Raw genomic sequence first — 26,811 nt, forward strand, 5'->3', positions numbered from 1 at the left:
AACTGTATCTGCAGATCTAGGAAAACCTGATGTAGGAAACAAGGAATAAATTCAGGGCCACACATTTAGTTAATATTGACCTGACAAGCAGAGATTTGTTTCTGACACAATTCAATTAAATCTGGCTAAGGGGCATTTTGAAGATATTGATAAATGCATTCTGAACCAACAGACATATTTTTCCTGAGGATAAAGGCTCAAAACCTACTGTGCAGAAGTGATTCAGACAGTCGGTTAAGTAAATTCTACCCTCTTCTATCTTCTTTTAAGAAAGACTAAAATTCTAGTGTAGAATGAGTTCAGGGAGGAAGGCAAATAAACTGGCGGCTTTGGAAAAACTTGCTTTTCAGAAAATCTCCAGATTTCAATTTCCATGAGAAATAACAGGTTTTCGTAAGAAAGTGAGCATGCATAAAATCACTTTCTACATTTCTGTCTTGCATTATTCTCTGTTGGTTGTTTTTTATGTATTTATACCCGTGGAATATAGGCAGTTATCCATAAGCATGCTAAGCAAAGTTCTTATGATGACTACTCTTTCCTCTTTCACAAATTAAAAAAAGTGTACATTGGGAGTACATTCTGTACCAGTAAAAATGCTGACAGGTAAGCCAGCTCTAGAGAAGAACAGACTGATTCGGGCTCCCCAGTGTGTCCTCTGCCAGAGCTCCAGAGTATAATTGTGAGAAAGAGCATCTGCGTCTGTTCCAGAAAGCAGTACTGAACACGTTCCCATTTATTTTGGAGTAGAGGCTGTCCTGGGAGAAGCTAGAAAGATGACAGAGGGTACCGCAAAGGTTGTAGAGGGCACTACTCACTCAATTTAAGCTCAGATATCAGGAAAATGCAAGGATTCAAAATTAAGGGCTGGAAAGGCAGAAGCTGAGCACGCTTGAGCCCTCGGTGGCTCAGGGCCTTGAGGGCAGCACAACCACACAGGGATGGGAGCAAAGGGGGGGGAGCAGTGCCTGACCTGTTCCCTGAGGTCAGCAGTCCAAGGAGAGGAGAACCTAACCTGTTCCAGATTACCAGCTCCTTCAAGGACAAAAGGACCCCCAAACCTAGGAAATCGTGATGTAAGTTCTGGGTCAGGTCTAAGGCTTCACATTTTTTTCTAAGAGACGAGAATAGTCTGCTCAATTCCTAACTGCAGGGTTGGAGTGCAGAAGGCCAGAACCCAGTGTTCTGGTCACAATCAGGGATACACAATTGCACTAGAAGATTCCTGGCACTCTCCCCAATCTGGTTTTTGGAACTCAGTACACACTTATCTTACATGGAGAGGCAGGTACTGGTGCGTTTACCGCAGTCCAGTTATTATGCAAAGCACACTGAAGAAAAGGGACCATTTTTCAATCCTGCTTCCAGGCAAATCAACGTGATGTTCCCTTTAAAGCCTAACCTTTTTCAGTGAAGCAGGACCTGAAATGCCTTCCCTCTTCCAGAGGACTACTCTGGATTAGGCTCTGGAAGCAGCTTCCTAACTGAAATCAGACCAGAATATCAGCTCCAGGTGAAGAGGATGCGCTTTCTTTTGCAACTTTAGGCCTCGCAAAAGGAATCTGCCCTCAGACAACGAGGACAGAAAATGGATGAGAAAATAAATGGAAATAAAATAGAGGCTTTCCCACTGGCATTTGACTATATATTCTGCATCTTTTGTGTAGTATGGCTAAATATTTAATCTTAAAACAAAAGTTTCATAGGCATTTTAAAACATCTGGAGAAGCTCAAATTTATGTCACTTTTTTCCCTTAAAGGATATAACCTGATGCTCTAATGTGTTTTCTATACTGTTCGGGAAAAATCTCTGCACTGCCTTTCTTTCATATCCAGTAAAATGCATTATGAAATTCCCTAAATGTCTCGTCTATAAAATTGCTCTCGAGAATAAATTACATATTTTTCTTATTATGAAAAAAATTAAGGGTTCTTGCAGTAAAGATAAGAAGTCCACTTACCAGTACTTCATCCTTCGGAATTTTGATGTCAGACATGAAAAAAAATATTTTTTCCCCTAGCCCATTTTTTTTCAATATAAAATGCCTGTGTACTTTGATAAGTTTCATTAAAGAAACCATTATTTTAGTATGTTGGGTTTTTTTAATATGGTTGTTTTTATTTGATTTAAAGAATGACTGTCGCCCAAGGGTATATAATCAGACACTAGAGTTACATGGTTTGACAGGTAAAAAAAAAAAAAAAAATTCTGAGTCTTTCCTATCAACGGATAATTAACTTAAGTGGGCTCAATCGTGTGCCCTCTCGAGTTTGCATCAGGGTCTTATAATCTACACAGAGAGGTGTCTTGTCCAGAGGAGTCACAAAGAGAGAACCACCTCATACTTTCTTATTAATATTTTCCGGAAGTTATGATAACTACTGTGGGATTTCATCTTGCTAACTTTCTATTCTTCCCATAGGTGGAATTTTTGCCATGGTTGAAAAAAATCCAACTAACAAATTTCAGGTTATGGAACAGAGGCTGCTGAAAACATCACACAAAGAAATCATATCCTTCTGCTCACTTATTTTCTCTAAAACTTGCGTGGAAAAGACAGGTGCTGGCTGAGCATGGTGCTCAGCCACCTTGTATATTTGCATCCTCTGTTCCCCTTTGTTCCTTCGCTCTGTTTTTGTAATGTCTACATTTTGGCCTTTCTGCGCTGCCTCTTTGGTTTCCGAGCTTTCCAACTGAGCATTTCCCGTGAAAGAAAAAGAAAAAAGAAAGATAGCAATTAGCATACATTATGTGGCTGCACCAGCTAGTAAGCTCGCAAACACGTCTGTGTGAAGGACAAGTGGGCCCCGTTTTGTCTTGTCTCCTGGACCGTCTTGCCCTGCTCACAGCCTGCCATTTGCCGGCTACAGACACCGCCCCTTCCCTTCCTCTGCTTGCAGCCTTCCCAGGACGCTGCACAGCCCGGCCAGCTTTACTGGCTCAAAGTATTTAATGAGTTTCTAATTCAGTTTGGGCTCTGGAACCCAGCCAGCTAACCGCTGCCCGGGGCTTGCGTTTCTTTTATACACGATCAGAGAAGAGCCAGAAAGACAGCTCTTGTCACTATTGGACTTCGATGGGGAGGATTCACTCATCTTCACGTTATCACACGGCCTTGCTGACTGCAGACAATCCAGGGGCTGAAGCCCATCCCCTCAGAGAGCAGGGGGAGAATGAGGGAGACACACCTCTGGGTGCTGCGAAGCAGCTTCTAGGGAAGGAACACTGCTCTGTCATCACTGGACCTCAGTCCAGCAGGACAGGGAGAAGAACTAGACCACACTGAACACTTTTGGGGCCAAGATTCCATACATTTTACATACAGGTGCCCGTCACCTAACCAGACCCTGGAACATTCTTCACCGTGATTCCAGAGGCCAACTCTCTCCATGGGTTCACATGCTGCCCTTACTCCCCTGGATGCCCGTGTGGCTCACAGAACAACAGTGCTCCCCAGAGGAAGGCTCTGTATAAGCCACAGAAGCTATTACTCTGGGAGAAACTGTTGAGGAAACATTTTGGACTTAAAGTGCTGAGACAAGCCTCATCAATTATTCCGTTTCTACGTTAGCTATGCAAATCACAGTCAGGATGTTTCAATATAGTCTACCTGGTCTTCCTGGGGCTTTGCATGTGCTGTTCCCTCTGTCAGGAATACTTGTCCCCTCCCATTTACTTGGCTGCTTCCGATTGTTCCTTCCAGTCTTAGAGACACAGCCTCACCTCTGGCAAGTGCCCCCTGAGTGCCCCATCCCAGAGCGGCAGGCATTCATGTCCTGCGACCATCAATACCACACAGAGCTTCTGCACGCGGCGAGCACAGAGGGCCCACTGTGATGTCGGAGATCAGATTTCGAGACAGAATCTGGTGCTTTCTTACAGAGGGATGCTTGGGCATTTATTTCGTATTCACCAGTGGAGAGGACTGTGTAGAAAAAGCCTTCCTCATTGAAATTGTAGTTCAAGGTTTTTGAAAAGTATACAGTAATATTGATTGAACAATGGATGTAGAATAGTTGAAAAGAGGCTTTGCAAATGAGGCATACAGGAATAGAGACTGATTTAGACTAAAAGTTAGAGTTAGCTATTTTTAAATAGCTGCATAAATGTATCCCACGCAAGCTATGATTCTTACCTATTCTTAAATACCCAGGAACAAGTTGATAAAAATAGGTAACTGACTGAATCTAGTCATTAAATAAATGACTATATTTTACTTATAAATATGGGTTTTAAACCCAATCAACCAATAATTTAAAGCAGTTTAGGGTCAAATCACATTCCCAAAGACTGGCTGAATGGGGTTGGTTATCGTATGAGGTAATAAGGCGCCCACTGCGGAGACAGATATGAAGCTAGGAGCTAATGGTTCACCTGGAACTAGCAGTCCAACGCCAGCTCCTGACACTGCTGACCATCAGAAGCACACGGAGTGCTTGTTAAAATTACATATGACTAGGTCCGATCTAGACCTAGCAAATCAAAATCCTTAGAGTCAGAGTTAAAACCGGGAGTTTTACCAGGTGATTATGCTGATCACCAGATAGCTTTGGGAGGCTTTAGGAAGGCTTCCATATAAGACAGCATCCAGATGGGACCTAAAAGATGGTGAGTAACATGAAGCAAGAAGGCATATGGCAGGGAAGCTCCAAGCCCTGGGGATGAGGTGATGCGGTCTAATTGGAGGGCTTACAGCCAGGAACCCAGGTTTATAGAATTGTGAATCTGGACACATCTATTCCAAAGCCTTGTTTTGCAGACATAGACATTAAGTTTCAGAAAGGCTAAGTGACTTGTCCAGAGTCAGAGAGCAAGATCATGGCAGAGCCAGTAGTCAAGTCTGGGTATCCCAATGCCCGCGCTTTTTCTTTCTTGAAAGGACCACTGCAGAGGCCGAGGATGCTCCTGCAAGGCTTCTTGACCCCAGAGCTGTGTGATCTGGATGCTTCCCTCCTACACCTGCACTCACACAGCAAACAGAAGCTGTGTTTTATCATCTATTAAGTGGTATCATCCCAGGTGACATCAAAGGTCTTTGATTCTTAATCTAGATAGAGCTCAGATTCCTTATTGGAAGCCAAAGATGGGCTGCAAGAGAAGCAACGTAAGCTCAGTTCTTAGGTTACCTATTTGGGGCAATGATGGCAGAAATATGGACTTTCATCCACTTAGGCTAAAACTGTTGGTCACCCATCCTCCCTTCTTTTAGAAAAAGAATAGACTGAAAAGCCTAACTGTCCTATATACAAAATGCTTTAGAGTGGGGGCAGGGAACTCTAACACAGAATGTCCAGTGAGTCTCCTCTCCTTGGCTCCTCTAGGTTTTGCTTGTACAGCCCTCAGAGAACCCTCGTGGCAAACTCCAAAAGATGCATGAAATGAAAATCCTCGCACGCTGTATTGGAAGTCTTCACACCGGGTGGCATAATCACCCCGAGCAGCACTCTGCGCTGTGATTAATATTCCACCCGTAAGCATTCATAAAACGTAAAGGTCTCAGGGTGGAGTGGAGGAAGTGTTTTTTATGGTAGTGATTTGATATTTACTAAGTCCCTACTGTGTTGGGTCCCTCAAACTGCACATAAACAGCAAAGCCTCTGGGCTCCACGGAGGTGACAGAATCTAAGGTCGGGAAAAAAATTATGTGGTCATCCTTATATTTCTTTAGAAATATTTCACAAGCGGGTGCCTGGATGGCTCAGTCGTTAAGCGTCTGCCTTTGGCTCAGGTCATGATCCCAGGGTCCTGGGATCTGAGTCCCACATCGGGCTCCCTGCTCAGTAGGGAGCCTGCTTCTCCCTCTCCCTCTGCCCCTCCCCCTGCTTGTGCTCGCACTCTGTTAAATAAATAAAATCTTAAAAAAAAAAAAGAAAGAAAAGAAATATTTCACAAGCATGACCGTGCAGGAATGCACGTAACTACCGGGAGTAAGGTAGTCAGCTGTTTAGAAAGAGCTACTTCCTTCTGTTCTCGATGAACTCCCTTGTTTTCAAAAAATGCTTTCCTTTTTCTTAGAACAAGTTTATTTTCATCTCTCCTCCAAGGAGTAAGACAAAAAGGGAGAAAAAGAAGAGGCCATTCCCATCATGCCGTGGCCCTCATATCAAAGAGTTCTCAAGTGGGTAACCTTGGGAAGATGTCAGAGGAAACCAAGGGGCTTTTAAGCTGTCCTATTAACAATGACTTGAATGGGGCGGGGGGTGAGGGGGAAACACTTCTGTCTCTATGTTCGGCTCTTCCCTTTCTCCCCAGCTCAGACACTCATCTTGTCAATCACCCCAGTTTTGCCAAGTGACATGCCATATCCTTGATCGCAGAACATCAGGCCTGACGCACAGCCAAGTCAGCCGAGTGCCTCGGCACCTTGCGTGGAGTGAGGTCGCACAGCCAAGTCAGCCGAGTGCCTCGGCACCTTGCGTGGAGTGAGGTTGCCTACGGCACTGTCTCAGACTTAAAAAGCCCGTAAGGACTCAAAACAGGCTGTCAATTCTGGCTTTTTCAACACCCGTTTTTCACCACACCATCAATAGAGCCGAGTGTGAGCGGGCAGTGCAGAAATCCCAGGGGTAGGAAAGAAGGGCAGGGATGAGGAACGTTACCAACCGCACTGAGAGCCACTTTCCCTGTCCATCTGTCTGCTGGATTCCTTCCTGGCTGTGGGGGCAGGAGGCACTTTGAGTTGAAAAGACACTCAGAGAGAAGCATTCTCAGCTCACTCATCCCTTCTGTGTAACACCCATACTAGTACTAGGATCCATACAGACCAGACAGCCACCATCTATTGACTGCTTAGGATGCAGTCAATGTTGCACACTGTAACATTACTTCTAATCGTCAACAAGAGCTATACGATGAACTTTATTGGATATGTGGAGAAACTAGATATGGAGAATTTAAGGACTTGGGCCAAAGCCATGGCTGGAGAGTGGCAAAGCTGCGATTCAAACCCAAGTGCACCTAGAATCAAAGTCCATCTTCTTGGCCCCATCAGAACCACCAAGTCAAACACTGTGGCTGACTCAAGTCTGTGCTCTTCTCTGTCACCTGATCCAGACCTGGGAATTCTTGCGGGTGGAGATCCCAAAATCTAAGGGAGAAGCGGTATGTTCTTACCAGGACCAGCATGTGGCCGAGGTCTGGGAGCACCACTAACTCGTCGCATGATGTAAGTCGTGTGCTCTGGAGCTACACAACCAAGTGGAACGTGTTCTGCAGTCTTTCTGGCACATGACATCTCCAATTCTCTAGGCCTACGGCTAGACCTCATCTACCCAGGTAATACCCCAAGGCCCAGGACCAATGAGCATTTAATTCTGTGGTCCATTAGCTTCTTCTTGAAGATCTCCAAGGACAAAGATCTACAACGGCCTCTAGCAAGTTACACAGAGGATGCTGGTCCCTGAGATGGAAAGTGTACAATCTCTTCCATTTGCCTTATTTCTACTTGCTGAGAAGGAACAGATGTCTTGCAAGTCTGAGGTTGCCTCTATTCCTGTCGCAAGGAATACAGACTAGCCCTGTCACTCTCCGACGGACCTAAAATAATATATTCTAGCATTAAATCATTGCATCACGAGGCTACTGAATTGATATAAAAGAAGGCACCGTGAAACGATTAACCAAGGAACATTTATAAACCCTGCTTACTTAAAGAGACTGAAAAAGAAAGAAGCTTATTTCTAAACAGTGTAGTCATCCAGGCTATTTCCAACCTACACTCAATTCCTAGACAACAGTCATGGTTGCTGAAATAACTCCAGCTATTTCTAGCCAAGCAAAATAAATACAGGCTGAAAGAAAAGTATAACTTGTAGTAAAAGATCTAATACTATTGCTCTTGATTAAAGATGCTATTTGCTTTTCTGAGTCTTCTCTAAAACAGCTGGGAAGTGGCTATCAGAAGGGGCTTTGGGACTTGGTTTTCTGGGTTTCTTTTTTTAAGTTCTCAACATACAACATATAGGACGCTTGCCAACAATGCCATTCTCTCTGTCCCTCATCGACAGTACCTTTCCTCCTGCTTCCAGATTCTCATCTAAGCTCAAAGTGAACATGGAAACACAAAGAAGATAAAGCAGTGGTGGCACTCCTTCCCTTGCTCGGTCCCAAACCCCATTTCTGCCCTCCTCCACAAAAACTAAAGTAGTCATGTGTTTTAGCTCCAGAAGACACCACGGAAAGGCAAGGCAAGGATAAGGAGCTAGTCGGGTATCATCCTACCAGGTTAAAAGTATCATTTCCTGTGAACAGAGGCTGCATGTGCCCAGCTTCTCAAGTTCAAACAACCACGAGGAAGGTCTGGATCCCACACTATCCACAGCAGATTGCTCCCCTTAAAATTGGGCTCAGATGCAGATATGAATTTGGTATGAAACTCTGGCTCCTGTAAGGCCCCTAAGATCCATGCGGAATCCACAAACGTTCCTTTCTTGACTTCTGTCACTCCATGCTAGGCGGCTCCCTCCAAAACCCATCATTTTGGGGTTTTTTTTAATGAACATTAAGAGAGTCTAGAAGGCACTTCTTCCTCCAGGGCATAAGGTAAATCACTGGCATAATGAAGTTTTTCAACAATATAAAATATCCATTTAAACACATAATTTCATCTACAAAGCCAAGCTGGAAGATAGCCTGTTATTAATTACTTGCCAGTCTTTAGGAAATAGCCCTTAGGTAATACTCTTCTTTGGGTTAACATATCTTATTTGCCTTTCCACGAGCTTCCAGACCCTGGATGTTTTTTGTTCCCTCCAAAGACTGAGGGAGTTGTTGCTGCTTTTAAGGATTCCTATGAAATAAGTCTAAGTAATGGGGTGTAATATATTGTCTTCATATATTAAGTATATTATATAACATAATAGGTATGTCATTTTAATATATATTTAAAATATTTAATATAATTATTATATTTAACATATTATTAAGTAGGAATATAATGACTGATTCCTAAACATCCTTCTTCAAGGAAGGAGCACCTTCTATAGTCTGTTACAGAACAGGTTTGGTTTTTTTTCAGTCTTGATCACATAGGGCAACTTCTCTCCCAGAGGCAATGAAAGAAGCTGGGGAGATGGGCAACTTGAGTTCAAATCCAGGCAAGGCAGTTTGCTAGCTCTGACCCTGGATAGATGATTTAATCTCTCTGACCCTCAGGCTCCTCATTGGTAAATGGGACTAACCACACCCACACTTCAGAGGCCCGGAGTCAGAATTAAATGAGGTCTTGTTCATGGGAGCCTGGCATGTGGGTGCTCAGTAATGGGTACAGCCTTAATCACCATACTAATTGAAATGGATGTATTACCCAAACCCCAAACTTCCTCCCTGGCCCAAAAATCCTTCTTCCCGTCTCAAAGATGCCCCCGCTCCGCTCCATTCAGTGTCCTCCACCCACCAGCACTCACTCCTACACTGCTCCGCCATGAGAGTCCAAGTGCCTCGTATTACCTCAATCTTGCCTCGCACCTGCCTTTTTCATTTCCACTGACCACAAGTCTTGGATCTCGCTAGGAAATGACCAAAATTCCAAGTTGTCCTTGCTCTACCAATGGATACGTTGGCGATTCTCTTCGAATGAGTCATCTTAAACTCACAAAGCTGAAACACCACTGAAAACTTCCCCCACTCAGCCGCACGACGTTTCCCTTGCGTACCCATGGCTGCTATGTTTAAGGGAATCCAGTCACATTTTCCAAACACCTTTCTTCTCTCCAATTGCTTTAGCCGCCTAAACAGCTGTGTGAAATTAGGACAAGATTTAAGGTTCATTTAGGTTTGCATCCTTTTGGAGCTTCTGACTATCCCGTACAATCCATCTGATTATAAGGACTGTAATAAAAATCAGAGGAAGAGGGGTAATAACAGCTAGCATCTAGTAACTGCTTTCTATGTGCAAGGCACTGTCCAAAGTGTGTTGCCTGTGGTATCTCCTTCACTCCTGTCATTTCCCAGGGTCCAAAAGCAATTACTGGAAGCTTTGGACTTTGCTTCCCAAGCAATGATCCATTAGGGGATGACCATGAATCTTATCAGGCAGGTATGGGCTGTCTAGTCATTTTTTCTACTTTCAGAGACTGAAATCAATCATTCCTTTTAGATTCTGCTGCCTATTTGTCCCCCAAACCTCCCCTCCTCCTCTGTAATCACAGATGTCCTTCCCAGGCGAGCCCTGGGGAGGGCGTGGGAGCCCATGGCTGGCTGTCCCCAGGAATCGCATCTCCATCTTGTCCTTTGGCTCCCACTGTCTGCAACCCACAGCTGCAGCTGCTGACCTATGTTTTGCTGCTATTTGCATTTCAAATAAGTTAATAAAAGCAATGAACTAAATAATAAATTGGAGATTTGTGCTTAAAACAACGATAACAAAGGCCTTTGATTAACCCACGGTACCATAGAAAAGCAACTCAGTAATACCACTGATGATACTTTATACACATACAGAGCCTCTCAGCTGATTATCTTGGGATTTTTATAAACATTACCCTCTCAATCCAGAGTGAAAAATAACATCTTTGCGTAGGAAAACTAGGTCAAGACAGATATAAAAGAAATGTACTGATTTGCATACGGTTACAATTAAAGTCAGTCAATCATTCATACATCTGTTGAACACACATTTACCAAACACTGACTAAGCACTAGTCACTTGGCCCCCAGCCAGTCAGAGTGGATGTGGGGAGCTTAGAATCCATTGCCCATTCCAAATAGACCTACTGCAATTAGGAGCCAGGCAGGCCAAAGGTCTGGTCCACAATATGCTGCTTCTCAGCTTTGACTCAAGTGGTTTTCCCGGGGCCCCGGTCTCCTCAACTGTGAGGTGGGAGTGGGTGGGGAGGGAGTTTGTACTGGCTGCTTTTGAGAGTCTCTTTCCGCTCTGATGCTCAAAGGGAACTCAGGTACTTCATTCTTGCTCTGTGTCCCTGTTTATGTCAGAGAAAACACTGTTACCCAGATTGTGCAGGAAAATGCATGGCAACAGAATTTGGAACCGGAAGAACCATAAAGTCCCTACATCTTACCAGGCCCTGATTTCCTGGTATACAAAATGGGAACAATGACGATTCGTATCTACAGGGTTGTTCCAAGACTTAAAAGAGGTAACGTATGAGAAGCATGTGGGAAAGCACTGTATACATTTGAGTTATCACGAACATCCAGAAATTTAACAATCCCCTTCAGGATTAGGAGTCAATAGCTCATCTCTCCTCTGTGCTGAAGCATCTCTGCCATTATTTTATGCTTATACTACTCAATTAGCTCACAATGGCTTTTATTATGTGGCCATGCTCTTCCATTTTCATGTTTTGTTTTTTTTTTTAAGAAGATGAGATTCTAAAATTTCCTGCCTTCATCTGCTATCTCCTTGGTCCCTAAGTGTTCATTTGGCCGGACAGATTTCTGTTTTGTCTTCTAAATGGAACACTTATCCCCCTGGGTGGGGAGGCTTAAGAAATTCTATACAGAAGAAAGGTAGGCTGAGGAGCAGGGAGGGGTCAGGGTCACAGGCAAGGTCCACACCCCGCAGGCTGGTGCTTTTTCCTCCTGCCTTCACACAGCCTGGAGGAGCAAGCGCAGTGGCCAATGCCATGAAGGAAAACCAGTGTTTCACAGCAGAGGAAATGACGGGCGGGCAAGACAGGGGCAGAGGTGCAAGCCTGAGGAGCTAGATGTGTCCAAAATGAAAACCTCCAACCGCTTCCCGTACTCTTTCTATCAGACGTTCCACCAAAATGCTACTCCAAGTGAGGAGAAAACTGTCAAGAAATGAAGTGATTCAGGAAATATTTTTATTTAAAGTGGCCATCATGGATCCTAACACCACCACTCTCCCAAATCTGCTGATGTGGGGAACACAGCGTGGAGAGCCTGAATGTGGCCGTGTATACCTGGGAATTATGGTTGTGCAATCCCTTCATAAAGGACAGCGTTACCCCCGCACAGACTGAAACACTCTGCCCTATGTACAAAGAGATTTCGTTTAATCCAACACAAATTTGTGTTGTTAGTATAACCACCAGAAACGTCCAATGACAGGAATACACAAAACCACAACTTCTGTTGCAAATGTGCAAGACGTGGGTTTATCACTCTTGAGGAGTTTAATATGTTAGTCAAAGAGACCAAATAGATTTTTGTTTAGAAAATAATATATTCTAGTATATAATCAATTGCTAAGCCAGTGAAAGGATGCAGTATGCAAGGACATGGATTTATCTCCCATTCGCCAGAATGCCCAGCCTTCCATTTCTACTCCGTTCAGAAAAATACCTTATCCATTGTTCAGCCTGAAGGCTAGAATAATCTAGGCTTTAAAGTAATTGATGACATGCACAAATTTGCAGTGCACCTGGATTTGTCAGGGCCAAATTCCCCGGATGAAAACCTCCTAGCTTAGTAGACACTCTCCAGATGTGCAGAAACTGACAGGAACAACAATTCAGGTGCCTGTTTACAGTGCACAGAGGGACCCACGAGAAAGCCCAAGACCTGCTGGAATGCCCAGAACCAGTGGGTCTGAGGCAAAGAGATCTCGGGAACAAAAAGCAGCTTCCATATCCCCCAATCCTGGTCACAAAAAGTAGTACAATGGGTAGGCCTGGAGGCCTCATTCTGTGTGTACCTCTCTACCTGGTTGGGGTCCCATGTTTATTTATCGGGAAAACTCTGGTTGGCAAAGTGCATGAGCACTGCTGGGCAGGGAGCTGGGCACAGCTGGGGCGATAAGTCCCACAGCTCCAACATTGCCTGTGATCTTGCCTACCTGCGGCCTTGTGCACCGGCCACATAACTAAAAATTGTCAGACGTCCTCTTGTGTTGTAGAGACACTACCGCTATGTCTGTCTACAAACAGAAAAAGTTGTTAACAGCAAACTAGAATGGGACCAAAAGCATTCAATTGGTCCAAAAATATGTCAGCCTAACGTACCCTCGGAGGAAAGTCACTCGGTCTGTGTGGCATCGTACACGGGCCCTGAGCGAGGCTGTCCCGATGCCTTGGCCCTAAGTCCCGTGCCCTCTGCTCATGAGGACACTTCCTGTACATACTATTTCTAGAGAATCTGACAGTGTCGTGTGCACTGTGACAGACACACAAGAATGAGCTAGGGATAGTAGACAAGTAATAAAGAAAATAAATCCCCCAGTGGAGCAAAATAATAAAAGTAGTAATAATTCAGTACCGATACGCTTGCTTTTGGTTTTGCATTTGTTCAATAGGAGAGATCTGCAGGGCATTTTAATCAAGAACTCCTTCCTAACTGTATTTCCAGCCTGCAAGCTGTAGTCAGAAATTATGTTTTGAAGGTCATCTTGTCAACCTCAGGAAAGATTTTTTTTTTTTTTAATGGAAATCATAAAAGTGATAGCACAAGGCTTTGGGAAGGAATCTGTGCAGCAGACTGGCCACAAGTTCCCACAGCTGAGAGCTGGAGATGTTCTTGGCATTTCCATTCTCATGTGTTATTCAAAGTTGACCTGTGGTCTCTAAACATAAGGTAAGGAATGCCCTCTCTCCTTGTCTGATGATGAGCAGAAGGGAACCCAGAGAATTAATAAGGAAACGTAGACTGATTTTGATATCTTAAAGGGTGTATATTCCTCACGGCCCATCGTATTTATCCCCCACCCCGCCCCGCCCCACCACCACCCAAAGCCACACACCATCTCACTGCCCGGGTGGTCTCGCCAGGACTCAGTTCCAATCCACAGTCCTGTTATAAATCACCACCACACTCTCCCTGGGCCTCAATTCTGCTTGTCTTCACCTTACTTTTGAGCAAGACTGTAATGGAAGATTGGTACCCACGAAAATGGCAAAACACGATTGCTTCCAACAAATATCTCCAGACTTAAGCCAATTAAAAGACCTCATACCTTCACATTAGGAAGCTTGGGTGAGTGATTCTTATCAAGTCAAATCTGGTCCCTGCACCTTTGTGAAATCTGTGAAATCGTTTACAGCGGGGAAGATGACGTGGGTTTGGCATGCGAGCACCTCCTCTCCGCTCCCTCGTCTGAGAACTCAGGCAGCTAGAGGCACGGCCTGCTGCTATCTAGCAGAGCAAAGCTAACATGCGGTCTCACGGGTGCAAATGGGAAGGCAAGAGAGACAAATCTGCGTAAAAAGACTCAGCAAACACACATATCTGAGGCAAATACAAGGTAACTGAGTAAATATTTGTCTATCATCTGCTCAGAATTCATAGAGCCAGATGCCAGACGTAGCCATAGTGCAATTTCCTGACTTTAGCATTGTTTTTTTATACTCACTCCGGGGACCTTAAACAGGCTTTCTTCTCAGACCTCAGACGGCCTTGGTTTCCTTTCGGTTCCTCTGGTGGAACCACGTTGCTTCTTCTGGTTACAGCAAGGCTGGCCAGAGGCCCAGGATCCACGTCGTAGCCACACTGCTTGCAAAGGCCTGACTGCACAATGTTCGCCCTTGAAATGGTCTCTTTCAACAAAAGCTGTACTTTTTTTTTTTTAAAGCCTAGCTGATTCATAAGAAATGTCATAAAAAATAGCACGAGATTTTCCAAATACTTTCTTTTTCTACATGTTTCCTTCATAGACCTGTTGTTGGTCAACATAATGCTTGGGGTAGGAAGGAGAGAGAACAAGGTTAGAGGCTTTGGTTCTGCAGGAAAAAAAAAAAGACATTCCCATTTTAAGAAGTGAGGGGCTGACTGCTTAACTGTGTCACACCACTCCTAGAGAAAAAAATACCTTGGTTTTTTTTTTTATGTCTATAAAACAAGATAGGATAATCTACATACATACTCTGCCAGAATGCTGTTCTGATTTGTACCTTTAAAAAGGACCACCTTCTAAATGAACTGAGGAACCCCATACTGGATCCCACAACAGTAAAAGGACATAAGTGGACAAAATGGGGAAATTCAAGTAAAATCTGTAGTTTATCTAGTAACAGCCTACCAATGTTAATTTCTTACTTTTGATTAAAGTGCTGTGGTTATAGAAGCTATGAATAACGTGAGAAGCTGGGAGACGGGTCTACAAGAATGCTCTGCACTATCTTTGCTAAATTTAAAATTACTAAAAATTCTGTATATCTAAAATCTAAAATTTTTCTGTAGATCTAAAATCATTCAAAAATAAATGTCAAAATAAATAAATAAATAAATGTCCAAAGTGATTAAAGACATGCTCAGTCCGACAGCGCCTATTTCCTATCAGAACAGCAAGGGAGGGAGTTGCGAGAACCACGAATCCACAAAACCAGGCCCCAGGGTAAGGCTGGCCTAGCACCGCGGGTTCTGGAGCCAACCGACAGGGCAGCAAGACCACACTCCTCTCAGTCTCCAAGAGAGGGCCCTTCTAAGACTTGAACAAATGACGAAGTAAAGGCGTGCCTCCTGTGGACAGTTCAGATGTCACAAAACAAAGCAGCATCCAGCAGTCACCTAAATCCCCTGCCCTGGAAACAATCATTCTTGTCCCTCTTTCATTGTATTCCTTTTCACTTGCACAGATACATTTTTTTTGAAGATTTTATTTATTTATTTGACAGAGAGAGAGACAGCGAGAGAGGGAACACAAGCAGGGGGAGTGGGAGAGGGAGAAGCAGGCTTCCCACTGAGCAGGGAGCCCAATGCGAGGCTCGATCCCAGGACCCTGGGATCATGACCTGAGCTGAAGGCAGACGCTTAACGACTGAGCCACCCAGGCGCCCTTCACACATACATTTTTGATGGTTGAGGGCATACTGGAAACTCGCGGTCCTGCTTTTCTCACGCACTGTTCTAGCACAGATGACTTCCCCGCATGAACCCAACAGCCTGCGGACACCAGGTTTCGCGGCTGCCCGCTACCTCCGCCGGGCTCCGGCTCCTCAGTTCCCTAAACCACAGCGACTGCTGCAGTGAAGGTGCGTCGCAGTTACGGTAGGTGGTGAAGGGAACACCTCAGTCCTCTCTGGGTTTCAGTTACTCTTCCCCAGCAAATCAGACACAACAGGTTGTTCCAGAATGTTGGCGTCCATTTTGATTCTGGGGCAAGTTCATGATGCTTCGAATAAAATGCCAGTCACCACCAGGGAAAATCTTAGGCCACGAGAAAAGAAGATGCAAATCAAGTGCCCTGAGTAATACTGGCATAAAACCTTAAGTGGAGGGGCGCCTGGGTGGCTCAGATGGTCAAGCGTCTGCCTTCAGCTCAGGTCATGATCTCCAGGTCCTGGGATCGAGTCCTGCATCGAGCTCCCTGCTCAGCGGGGAGCCTGCTTCTCCCTCTGCCTCTGCCCCTCCCCACTGCTCCTGCTCTCTTTCTCTCTTGCTCTGTATCTCTCTGTCTCAAATGAATAAAAAAAAAAAAATTCTTTAAAAAAAAAACACCTTAAGTGGAATCAGTAATTAGTGTGTAATAAAATAAAAAAATAGCAGACATCAAGACCTGGCAAACTATGGCATGGATTTAAATGAACCAGTCTCCTTGTGTTGCACATTAAGTCAACTGTTCATATTTGTAAAAACTAAGTGGGAATAAATATCCGCCCAATTTTGAGGAATGGGTGAAAACTTAGGTATGTAAAAGATGCAGAAACAGCCCAGCCTAGCTCCTATTCAGCAAAGTGGGATCCCACGTGATACACACACACACACAGCCAAATCCTAAAATAAACTTAATCCTGCTAAGATTTTCCTCCCCATGGTGCACTCAAGTGGCTACACCAATATTCAGGAAGGAAAACCAAACATACACAGAGAAGTTGGCTTTGAGGAATAAATTTAAATTCCTATTTGAATTTCATCTGTCTCACTTCGTTCTGGCCACAGGGTGTATCTAGAACTGTAAGAGAAAACTTTCTGGGTGCCTGGATGGCTCAGTGCGTTAAGCATCTGCCTTCAGCTCAGGTCATGATCCCAGGATCCTGGGATCAAGCCCGACATCGGGCTCCTTGCTCATCTCAGAGTCCTGGGATCGAGAGCCCCATGTCAGGTTTCCTGCTCAGCGGGGAGTCTGCTTCTCCCTCTCCCATTCCCCCTGCTTGTGCTCTCTCTCTCTTTCTCTCTCTTTCTCAAATAAATAAGTAAAATCTTTTAAAAGAGAGAGAGAGAGAACTTTCTTTTTGCTCCTACCTCCTGCCCCCACTGCCACCCATTTTCTGTTCCAACCTGCTTGTCTCCATGGTTTTGAATGAAAGTACAGAGGAGTGACACAAGAGGACAGAGGCTTCCCCACGGAGCAATCCAGAAGACATCCTGGGAGAGTTTCAACAATCTGTTCGGAAAATCAAGTTCTCCAGTCCTAGGAAGATGGACATAGTCTTACAAATGACCTAACAATCTTTTCAACAAAGGCAGCAAATCACCTTGTCAAGCGTCATTATTCATCAGATATATGTTGAGACTATACAGTGGAAACAAATGTCAGTTTTTAAGAAAGGGAAATTAGATTTTGCTTATCACCACGCCTAAGTCTCCACATGCTTTACTAGTACATTTTTCCGGGGGAGATAAGTCATTTGGTTAGAAATAGGAAATGTCCTCCAAGTTAGTTTGTAGGAACAGTGTGGCTTAAGATCTCAGGGTGGTGTACTACATTCTTGACCACATAGCTTTCTGAAGTGTAGAAAGGGCAGAAAACTGTGTTGGGATTTACATCAGAATATTCATTAAAATACATATATATTTTTATATATAAAAATTGTTCTCATATTTAAGGAAAACTACCATGTCCCTAAATGGGTGATTTTCCCTCCTCTGTACCCAAAAGTTTTAGAAACCACGGTCCTGAACTCCACTCTGCATCGGCCCTCTTAATTCTCACATTAACTTTTCATTTGGGTCGGGTAAGAAGGCTTTGTTTTTCAGTCTATAAATCTGTCAGTGAAGACCCTAAATTGGATCCTCCTCTGTCTCACTTCGTAGTCAGCAGGGTTTCCCAGGCAACAGCCTCCAACCCTAGTCCATCGAATAGCCACCAATTTCCTCCCTTGACATCTCTCCCAAGACCTCCCCTCCCAGCGGGCCCTTGCCATCACCCCACTAATCCTCTGTCTGCACTGGGAGGAGAAGCTGGGCATCCTAGGGAGACCCTGTGAACACCAGCCAATCAATCACCGGGCAGGGTGTCCTCTGTGGGGCTCACCCTGGGCTTCCAGGGACTGAGCGGCTCTGTCAGAGCTTATTCTCTTCCCACATTCTCTCCCCTTTCTTTTTTTAATTCCTACAGAGGCTTCTTCCAGTAATTCATATAATCTGGAATATAAATAGTTATGAGGCAAGGGACAAGGCACAGGTATTCTTCAAGATGTTGGCCCGGTGACAAAGACAGGCCTTCCTGATACAGCTCCACAGGGGAAGGTGCCAACAGGGTTGATTGTAAGCTTCACTTTTTTTTTTTTTTTTAAAGAGGATTTTGATAAAATAGATTCTTCCATCAGCTGTGTGTAAGACTATCCTTTAGCACCTCCCACTGCCCATTAGGGTTTGCTTTTAAAAAAGGTTCTAGGTACCCTGGCAAGAGGCTGAGGCTGCATGTCAAAAGCATGTCCTTCTTACGCTTGGAATCCATTTGCCCCAGACCCACAAGGTCCTCAGAATCTCTGCCTGGGGATACTGGAGTTCTTTAACTATAGAACACTTTCCAGTGGTATCCAAAGGTATTCAGAATTGAGTAGTGGGCTCTGGAGCCAGGTTGCTGGAGTTGTAGCCCCATCTTCATCATTCACTGGCTGTGGGACCTCGGGTAGGCTACTTAACCATTCTGTGCGCATTTCCTCATGGCTAAATGGGGATAATAATAGTACCTTTCCTCCTGGGAGGTTGTGAGGATGACATGAGTTAATACATGTAAAGTGCTTAGAACTCTGCCTGGCACACAGTGATCATTCAGCTAATGTCAGCTGTTATTTTTATTAGCTGTCATCAAGAATGAAGACCAAGGCCGGCCGGCTTTGTGGAAGAAAAGGGAACAAACCCAGACTCAAAAGCCACTAGCTCTGTCTAAGAAAGGCAAGGATTCTTGCCTAGAATATGATTCACCATAGAAATCCCTAGAAAGGTGGCCTGCCTGAAATTATTTTTAGACTTAATGAAAAAAACAATCTAGTCCAAATTAGATGAGCTGGATGACTGTGAGATCCAGCCCTGGGGCACTCTTCAGGTTTTTGGTTCTGGTGTCATGCCTGGCTGAAATAAACTGATTTAAATGAATTAACAAAAAAATTCAGTCTCCCTCTTTGCAACGGGTATTGCAAGGGTTTCTGAAACAGCTCAATGAACAAACTCCTTCCTTATAAAAGAGGGTGTGTATTTAACATAGGTAGCTTTTCTCAAATCACTCTCAGTGAGTCCCTGACTTGGCCTATCTCTTTATCCAGTTTCAGCCTTTCGACTAGGATTCCCAGCAAACTGCCCACATTTCTGGGTCTTACTTTACTCCTGAAAGACATTTAATGGATTTGGCTGGTTGTTCATCACTGGATCCATGTGGAACAATATACCATGCCTCATGCATAATAAATAAATGGCATTTCTAAAACAATAGGGATGAATATATCTGCTATCTAGAGCAAGAGCCTCTAAATGCCCAGTGGGCATTATCATAATTAGCTGGTGATTTAGAACAACTCAATTTCCCACCATCACTGTCTTGTGCCTTAAGGAAATCCACCAACACTTCACTGCTTCTTGGAGGAGATGCTTGGAGTCTGAATGGAATATTGTCAGGTGAAATTAGGCCACTCCTGAGTTGTGCAACATTCCCCTTCAAAATCTTGCTGATTACGCAAACACTGAATAATTACACTGATTCATGCATTATACTCCATCAGAATGACAAAGCATTTGCACTGGCACCCCATTTCACTTTGCTAATGAAAAACAGCAAGCTTTTAAGACCACCATCCATCAAGAGAGAACTCATTCAGAGTAATGACAGGTGCATGACAATGAAACCGGGATTTTTTTTTTAAGTTATGTAGGCTGCTGCCAAAAATTAAAATCATTCTGTGTTTAATATCATTCTCTTTGTGTTCCTCTGAGGTTTAGTATTTTCTTTCAGCAGAGAAATAAAAAGGTTGATGCAAGAGATCTTAAATTCCCAGGAGGATCTTTCTATAATTTCATACCGTGTGGATGAACATTTTCCACTGGGGTTTCTATCTAGAGGCCAATGCCCTTCCCTTCAACAGACCACTGGGTAAATCTGCACAAGGATGGTTCTCAAAAATACTAATAAACTGAGCTGAGGAGGGAGTTTGTCCCAGACAGTGCCCCCCACAGCTGTACAGAATGTGATCCGCACCAACACAGAGAGTATATTCACAGGCAGATCTAGAGACAGGCAGGGATGGGCCCCTTCTCTAAAGTCATGCACAAAGTGGCAACAGTCTCCAGCAACTCAGATGGCCAAGAAAAGAGAGGAATGTGTGTTTTAGTTGTAAGAAGGAATATATTCTAGGATTTCCCCCATGTAGCCTCCTCTCCCACATTGCTAGTTGTGGCCAAGACTACACCTCAGAAGCATTACTTGGCTCATTTTTTCCCTATCACCCTGAAAGGCACTCAAAAAGATCCAAGCGTAACAGCGCATGTGTTCAAAAGTTCTTCATCCAGCAGTCTCAACTATAAGACATTTAGCCAAACAATCCAGTAAAAATGGGGCAGGGGGAGGGGGGAGTCCTAAAATAGATACCACTAAATCAAAGCACTGAAGTTCAAGGACCTTATTCCAGGGAGATCCCTCAAGGTGTATCACACAAATCAAGTCTCTTTCTCTTTTTCTCTCCTTAAGATATGTTTAATAGTTTCAATTGCTAGATTTTTATTCTATTGAAGATTTGAAGGAATCAAATTGAAGGCAGGTACTGGGTAGAACAGTGTCATGTCCACCTGGAACCTCAAAATGTGATCTTATTTGGAAATAGGGTCTTTGCAGACATAATTAGTGATGATGAAGTCATATCAGATTAGGGTGGGCCCAAATCCAATGACTGATGTCATTATAAAAAGAGAAAAATAGAGACTGAGACACAGGGAGAACATACCATGTTATGACATAGGCAGATATTGGAGGATATTTCTATAAGCTGAGGATGCCAAGCATGGCCAGCAACCCCCAGAAGCCAGGAGAGAGGCATGGAATAGTGCTCCCTCAGAACCTCCAGAAGCAACCAGCCTCCCTGACATCTTGATTTCAGACTTCTGGTCTCCAAAAGTGTGAAAGAATAAGCTTCTGTTGTTAAGACCACCCAGCTTTTGATCCTTTTTACGGCAGCCCTAAGAAATTCATCCAGAAAGGGTACGTAGAAACAACTGAAGGTAATTCAGAAAGAGACAACCTACAGCAAGATACCAAGGGAGGAGGCCAAGACGGACAGTATGTTTTCTAAAAGACATATATATTTAAAAACCACGGCTGGGGCCATTCCGTGTGGTAGCAAACCAACAGGTCCTCTCCAATAGGACACTGAAGGCATAATGACATAATCCATCATCACCTTCAACTTTGGTTTTTAAAAGGCTGTGTTCTGCTTAGAATGTTCAAACAAGGCCTCTTCACACTACTTCACCCCACAGCCCTAAAAAGGAAATGTATTTGTTTGCTCCTTGAATTGCACTAAACATCCTCTTTTATATTTAGTATCTCAACGTGGCAGTGTATTCTTTCATTACTAAAGTCTCGGGACTAATATTTCACATTTTCTTTTCTGGGAATCCTGGTCCAACTCTACAGCTTATCTATGGTATGTGTTAAGATTTTTCTATATTTAGTCAATATTTGTATCTTTCTATAGCAACTGCTCACACACACACACCTTAAGAACACAACAGAAAAATCCTTTATTAGAACTCTAACCTAGTGACACCTAGGCAATCAAACTTTTCTCTATGGATTTCACACAAGAAACAGAAGATCTTATTTGTGGAAGATGAACTGTGAGGTTGGGCTTAGAATGATTATATCTTGTCTTCAAACCACTTAAAAAAGAAAGCCTGGTGATGGGTATTAAAGAGAGCACGTTCTGCAAGGAGCAAACAATGAATCATGGAACACTACACATCAAAAACTAATGATGTAATGTATGGTGATTAACATAACATAATAGTAAAAAAAAAGAAAAGAAAAACCTCCATGCCTCAATTCACCACCACCTCCCCTATTTACTAAGTAAGACACAGAAAATAAAAACCAGAAGTTTAAAAATGTTTAAACATAGGCTATGGCCCATATTAAAAAATGGCCCATTATCAGTTCTGATTTAATCTCTGATTCTTTGCATGAACATCATGCACTGAAGTCAGTTTACCCACTTTTTGTTGTTGCTGACACTTACACTGGAGAATTTCTCTCCCTCCACTTAGGGAGCATTTCTTTTTTCTGGGAAATTCTTTTTATTTCAAGTCTCTTTAACTTGAAAAGTCCTAAGTCTCCTCAGATCATCTTTGAAATTGAGAAGCATACAACTTTATGTAATTACTTATAAAATGATCTTTTTAAGGTTCTATATTCTATTTGTCTGCGTGTCACAATTTCTCAGTCGGCTCCAATATCCCACCTTTGAGACTTCTGGGCAGTTTCCCTGCCTCTTGCCTGGCTGTCAGAGGCTGCTGTTTGCACTGCGTTAAACAACACAGACGGGGTTTTGCAGAAAACCTGCCCTTCCTCTTGCCTAATGAAAGGATGCCCACAGGTGGGCAGGCTTCGACATCGTGATCCTATCTGCACCCTGAGCAGCGCCCCCCACTTGCCCAGGAACTTGAATCACTCCCTTAACCTTGGCTTTAGAAGAGCTCAGATTTGCCCTCCGCCCCCAGCCAACCTAGGGAAGGTGGGATGGCTGGGGGTGGCACGGTGGGCACAGGGTGGCCCAGACCCCAGCCAGTCCCCTACTGTTGTCACTCCTCCCAGCAGGGAACCAAGGTGGCAAGGGTCAGCAAACTGTCGCTCGTTAAAGCTCCACATGTCTCCTTTGCTTCTGCCCTGTCAGCATTTCAGGAGTTAGGGCTGGGGGCTGGGTTCCAGAAATAATAAAAACCACCCATTTGCAGAAACACGTGGCAGGGCTTTATGGCCTGGCAGCTTCTCTGCAGCCGAGCTGGGAGACTCCAGGCAGACAGTGTCTCATCAGTGAGGCCTGCCTTGGTCCAAAGCATTCAAGATGCAGGGGAAGGTCAGCCAGAGCCAGTACAAATGATGGGTTTGCTGTCCCCACCCCACCCCCCCCACCGTAATGCAGAATTAAGGTGGAAACAATTGGAAAGAGTATTTTCTTTTTCTTTTTTAACCAAGCCTCTTAGTAATATGATATCATTGCCTTTGGCTTTTCTTTTTTTTCTCTCTCTCTTTTTAAACCATGATCCTCTTACAAACCAAACATCAAATGTCTCAGAACCTCTCCATATAAGGAGTTTCCAGAGAGGCTGATTCTACACGTTGTTTCTTGGGCTCAATGGAGAAAGTAATTCTAGGGCACTTGCAAGCTCTCGGAGTCATGCATTATGGGATAAATGAGAGGGTGGCTCACTCGGGAAAGGGCCTGACCTCTCCAAGTCCCAGGCTGGCGATGAGTGGGAAAGGTCACTCCGGCTACTGGTCTCCCCTCAGCGTGTTAATGATTTCACTGGGCCTGAAGACAGGGCTGGTCGGCTGGTGAAATACCGCACACAAGGCTCTGAATTCAGGTCTTTTCATCTATTTCTAAATGGGCATCAGAGGCGATTAAAAGCCTGCTGATGAAATTAAAGGCTTGTGGCTACCGAGTCCTATTCAAAGACCTCCAACCACTTAAATCCTAGAGCACTGAGCGACAACTGTTCAGCCCTAACAGCCAGGCTCTGCGGTATGCCGTGGTCACCAGTGCCACTGACAGATCAAGGGCAGAAGAGAGGAGGAGAGAGGAGAGGAGGAAAGATGGGAGAAATCAAGGAAAGAAGCTGGAGCGCAAGATTAGAGCAAAGTGCAGAAACAGCACGTTACAGGAGTAAGTTCTGGGCGATGCTCAAGACAGACGCTAGACACAGCACGTGAAGTCACGCCCAGCGTGAGGCTGAGGGCATCTCCGGGAACAGAGTGGTCCAGAAGGCGGGCAGGAATGGACTGTGCACAGCGCCCACCCCTGGGAGCTGCTACCTAGAGCTGGTTTATTCCGTGGCCAGCCTTTCCATCACAAGGACCCCCACACTGAGACTGGGATCGAGACACTAAGGGAAAAGAACATGATGGACTGTAGAAACCAGATAAGGCCCACTTAGATCCCGGCCCTTTAATCACCCCAAGTTATCTAAAAGTTGAAAGTGATTTCATTCCTCGGTGTGAAAGTGATGTGATTGCTTCCACAGTACAATTTTACCTCTTTTCAGGTATATTCTCAGTGAAAATTATTGGATACGTGTAAATCTCCTCTTTAACATGTTCCGCCTATGTTTTTTGTGTTCTTGTTTCTCTCACAAGGAACTTACCATTGAAAGGATGTATTTTCCTTTCCTGTTTCTCCACAGAGAAATTTGTGGTACTTAATAGTTCTCAAGGATATTTAACAGTTTTTGTCTCCATTCTGGGTACTTCCTCAAAAAGCTCTATAACAGTGTCCTTCAAAATAAGGCCCCCACTACTTCAGTATGGCATGAAATCAGTGAGTCGCAACCAGTATTTTTCAAAAGAAGAGAATCAAGTAGAAGAAAAAATGTCACAATGCATTGCAGATAGTAAGGACAGGTTTTGTGAGACTTTTGCTTCAATTTTATATGAATTGAACCATCTATCTTTTTGTAATGTGGTTAAGATAAAAGAAGTTTATAAAATATTCCTACACTATATGTCTCTGAATGAAAGTTTGTCATTAGGTTAAACAATAAATCCCTCAAACAGGGCCCTTCTTATGTGCCATATACTAGATGCAGATCTGCTGCCCCTTTAGTCTCTATTCTAAACTCCCCCAACCACTCCCTGGACCACTGTAATTATCAATGAACTTGATAATTACAAACGTGAATTTTTATATAAGAAAAAACATACTGTAAAAGTATTTACCAGCTTTGTTCATATTCTGTGATGTATCTCTCCTTTCATTTTGTGGTCTCCAAGAGAGAATTAAACTGCCTTTTCTACCCTGGACTGCAGTCCTTTTCAATGACTTATGTCATGGTGCATTATTATTCAAAAATGACAGGACCAGGATGATGTCAGACAGATCTGATCCAAGGGTGTGACCCAGAAGAAGCCTCAGTCTTCCTCAGCACTGGTCAGACACCAGAGACTTACCCCTCACCCTGTGGGGTTCAAAACTGCATCAGAATGCCAAGCTGCAAAAAAGAATACACATCCAGCACTGGAAGAAAGCTCAGAATCCAGAAATCTTGGTGACTCGCCCAAGGTTAAGTACAAAATGTATTAGTAAAACAGCAAGGGCAAGAATCCAGGCTTCTGAGTCCCAGCCCCAGTGCAGTGCACTTTGATACAGATTAAAATATGGAAGCACAGAATGACCCTAGAGGTTAACAGAGCTGGAGATAAGAGATGAGTGAATTTTTGTCCCAACTGGCTGTTCTATGTATCTACTCTAACCTCCTTAACTCAAACTGACATCTGTGGCTTTTCGTGCCATGTCGTTATTCCACTACATACTAGTTTGAGGTTTCTGAGGTTAGTATTCCTAAGAGCTTTCCAACCTCTGATTCGAATGAGCTCCATTTTCCCCAAACATGTAACTTACTATTGAATCTCATTTCTATGAGAAATACAAAAGCAATCGTGATTCATGTCTCCAAGTCTAGACTTACGAATTTTGAAAATGTTTATACATTTTTATGACAATAACATCTGCCCACTGTACAAAATGTAAAAAATACAGAAGATAAGGAAGAAAATAAAAATGACTTGTTGGCCTACTACTCAGGGATAATCCATATTAAAATGTGAGTGTATTTTTCTATCAATATACAAATATTCTCTTGGAAGACAAGTGTGATTACATTGAAAAATACCTTCATATATCCTGCCCTTTTCACTCAATATTACACATCAGTAAAGATTCTTTAAATACATGCTTTATAATGTGGCCAAATAGTACATCCTACTGATGAATTATTACTCATTACACCAGTCATTACTACTGAAAATGTTGGGTTTTCTTCCACTTTTTCACAGATATAAATAATGTGGCAGTAAGCATCTTTTTTACATAGTTTTTTTGTGGGTATCGCCACTTATTTGTATACAATAAATTCCCATTAGGGAATTACTGAGTCAGTGTGTGAGGAGTATTAAGACTTTTAATATAGATTGAAAAAGTCCATTTCAGAAGGGTTGCTTATATCCAAATAGCAGAATATGAAGGTAGCTATCTTGTTTTCTTTACCAATAATGAGTAGTATCATATTTTAAAACCTTGAAACTTATATGTAAAAATTTGTATCTTATTTTATAGTTTGAACATCTTTTATGTTTTGATTTATTGGTCATTTTTATCTCTCACTCTTTTTGTAAGTCCCCTGTCTTCCCCGTGTGTGCGTGTGTGTGTGCGCGTGCACGTGTGTGTAAATTGAACGTTCATATCTGTACCCATGTCTCTACTGAAATGACAAGGTTTTACTTATTTATTTGTAAGAGCTCTTTATATAATAAAGATATTAAACTTGTGATGGGGTAAATACTTCGGGAATCAATTTTAAATATATAAAATTTAAAGTGACAAGATGCATTAGTTTTTATGTTGTCACTAGCATAGCAATAACTCATGCCACCTGCTGGTAACAAAACAAAACAAAATTGATTAATTCTTCCTATTTCTAAGATGGGATGCAAAATTAAGACTTTTTCCATGCTGATTATATTAAAGTGTTGG

General features: G+C 43.3%; 1 protein-coding gene and 1 long non-coding RNA gene across 2 annotated transcripts in view; both read right to left on the reverse strand.

Moving 5' to 3' along the window:
• Nucleotides 1-26,811, reverse strand: part of MAP1B (microtubule associated protein 1B) — a 92,568-nt gene that overhangs the window by 36,207 nt on the left and 29,550 nt on the right. The window lies entirely within an intron of this gene.
• LOC145722689 (uncharacterized) lies at nucleotides 6,023-13,623 on the reverse strand. The gene is made up of 2 exons (XR_014147132.1): nucleotides 6,387-13,623; nucleotides 6,023-6,328 (listed from the first exon to the last, which is right to left on the reverse strand). It is a non-coding gene; the product is annotated as an uncharacterized LOC145722689 (long non-coding RNA).

This window comes from Leptonychotes weddellii, chromosome 7 (genome assembly GCF_054177405.1).
Source record: "Leptonychotes weddellii isolate Sample4059 chromosome 7, ASM5417740v2, whole genome shotgun sequence".
Lineage (NCBI taxonomy): Eukaryota > Metazoa > Chordata > Mammalia > Carnivora > Phocidae > Leptonychotes > Leptonychotes weddellii.